Source organism: Solanum verrucosum, unplaced genomic scaffold, assembly GCF_900185275.1.
Source record: "Solanum verrucosum unplaced genomic scaffold, falcon-dt-bn FXZP01000110.1, whole genome shotgun sequence".
NCBI lineage: Eukaryota > Viridiplantae > Streptophyta > Magnoliopsida > Solanales > Solanaceae > Solanum > Solanum verrucosum.
In genome coordinates, this window is record NW_026020370.1 from 540001 (window position 1) to 542500 (window position 2500).

The window sequence follows — 2500 nt, forward strand, 5'->3', positions numbered from 1 at the left end:
GATCGATGGTTGGATCGATGGATGTATGGATAGATAGATAGATAGATCGATGCATGGATGGATGGATCGATTGATGGATGGATAGATAGATACATAGATCGATGCATGGATGGATGGATGGATGGATCGATGGATGGATGGATCGATGGATTGACGGATGAATGTATCGATGGATGGATCGGTGGACAGATGGATAGATAGATAGACAGATGGATGGATGGATGGATGAATATATAGAGAAATAGATTGAGATCGATGGATGGATGGATGGATAGATGGATAGATGGATGGATGGATGTATGGATAGATGGATAGATAGATTGATGAATGGATGTATGGATGGATGGATGGATAGATAGATGGATAGATGTATGGATAGATGGATAGATAGATAGACAGATGAAAGGATGGATGGCTGAATATATAGATAAAGAGATAGAGATCGATGGATGGATGGATGGATGTATGGATAGAGGGATAGATAGATTGATGGATGGATGTATGGATGGATGGATGGATAGATAGATGGATGGATGTATGGATAGATGGATAGATAGATTGATGGATGGATGTATGGATGGATGGATAGATAGATAGATAGATAGATAGATAGATAGAGAGAAAGAGAGACAGAGAGACAGAGAGACATAGAGATAGAGGGACAGACAGATGGATCGATGGATAGATAGATAGTGTAACACCCCGTATCCGAAAATAGAGATTTCAGATTCTGGTGCTACAGGTGGCACTCACAGACACCATCCACGGACCGTATATGGACTCACGGTCCGTCCTGCAGGTCCGTGGTTCGTGACAGAAAACTTCCCCAGAACTAAGTCAGAAAATTTGGCTAAGTGTTGACCACGGCCGTACTTACGGTCCTTAAGTCAGGTCACGGACCGTAGTTCGTGTCCGTGGATCGATGCCCCAAAAGCCCAACTTCAGTCCAGAACTACGGTTGACCAGCACGGACCGTCATTCGATCCACGGTACGTAGGTCTGACCGTAGATCGAAGGTTAGCAGCCAGTTAGCTGAAAATTCTGATGGGTCAACTTCAGATGGTCATAACTTTTAGCACAAAATGAATTAGGTGCCCAATGACGTATGGTTAGATAGATAATTGAATTATCTTTCCAACGCCACCAAGTTTGTTAAATTCCAACATCCGAGTAAAAAGTTATGCCCGTTTTAGTGAAGCCTTGTCGGGCAGACTCGATCTACGGACCCAATCGACGGACCGTCGATTGATTGACGGACCGTCAGTCCATTTCGTCGATCACTCCGATAGCAGTTAATTCAGGGGTCCTTTGGTCTTTTCCTATTTCGTTTAACCCCTAAGATACGTCGTTTAGACCCTAAATCATGAGGTTTTAATTAGTTTAAGCCTAGAAAGATAACTAGAACTTACCTAAGTCAAATTCATTAATCAAAGCTTAGAAAATTAGAAGCAAGAAGGGAGAAAAAGGTCAAGAACCCTAGTTCAAGAACGCAACAAGGTTCCATCAATTCCAGCCCCGAAATCGAAAGATTTCTCCGTGGAATTCGTCACCAGGTATGTGGGATTTCACTAGTGGGTTCCTTTCGCCCATTAGGTCCCTAGAATTCAGTCAGATTCTTGATTCCATGATTATGAACAGACCTAGGGTTTCTAGATTTTCAACAGATCATCATGAATTAGTTATTTAAATGTTCCAAATCAATTATCATGTTATTGCTCAGTTTATCGCATGAATTTCAGAACCCTAGCTATGTATTTCTTTAGTTATTGAATTACACATGCTAGGTCAGATATTTCAGTATTCAGTTATACATGCCTCAGTTTATGAATGCAATATTATCAGATTAATTGTTGCATTCTCAGTTTGCATGTTCAGTTCGAGCTATTCAGTATTTACAGAAATTCAGTCATAACCAGTTAACTACTTAATTCATTTGAAGTAGCATAATACCGAGTTGGACTAGGGTTTCAGCGTACCCATATAGTCCCAAAACTACGAGCCACGTAGGTGTAAGTCCCCTCTGTGGGCAACATCAGTTTAGTGATCACGCCAGCATGCCTTTATACCTCTGGCAGGGTATAATGGGTCCTCTCGATGGGGCGTATACATCGGATTCCACATTTAGCTCATGTGGTTTTATGTCGGTTATTAGTAGCTCCCACAGTTAAGTAAGACTCTATTGCATTGACCACATTTACAGTTCATTCAGTATTCAGTCAGCATGTTATAAATTGGTCATTACATTCAGTTAGCTCAGTATTCAGTATCTATATCATGTTCAGATTATTTCATTGTTTTATTGCTTTGTTCAGTTATATGTTATTTCAGCTTTACTCTATCCTGCATGCTCAGTACCTTTCAAGTACTAACGCATACGTGCGCTACATCTTCTCGTGATGTAGGTTCAGGTTCTCAGTATCCAGATCACGCTTAGATCGGCTCTTGATCTTCAGTTCAGCAGCATCAGTGGTGAGTCCTCATTCTTCGAGGACTAGTGACA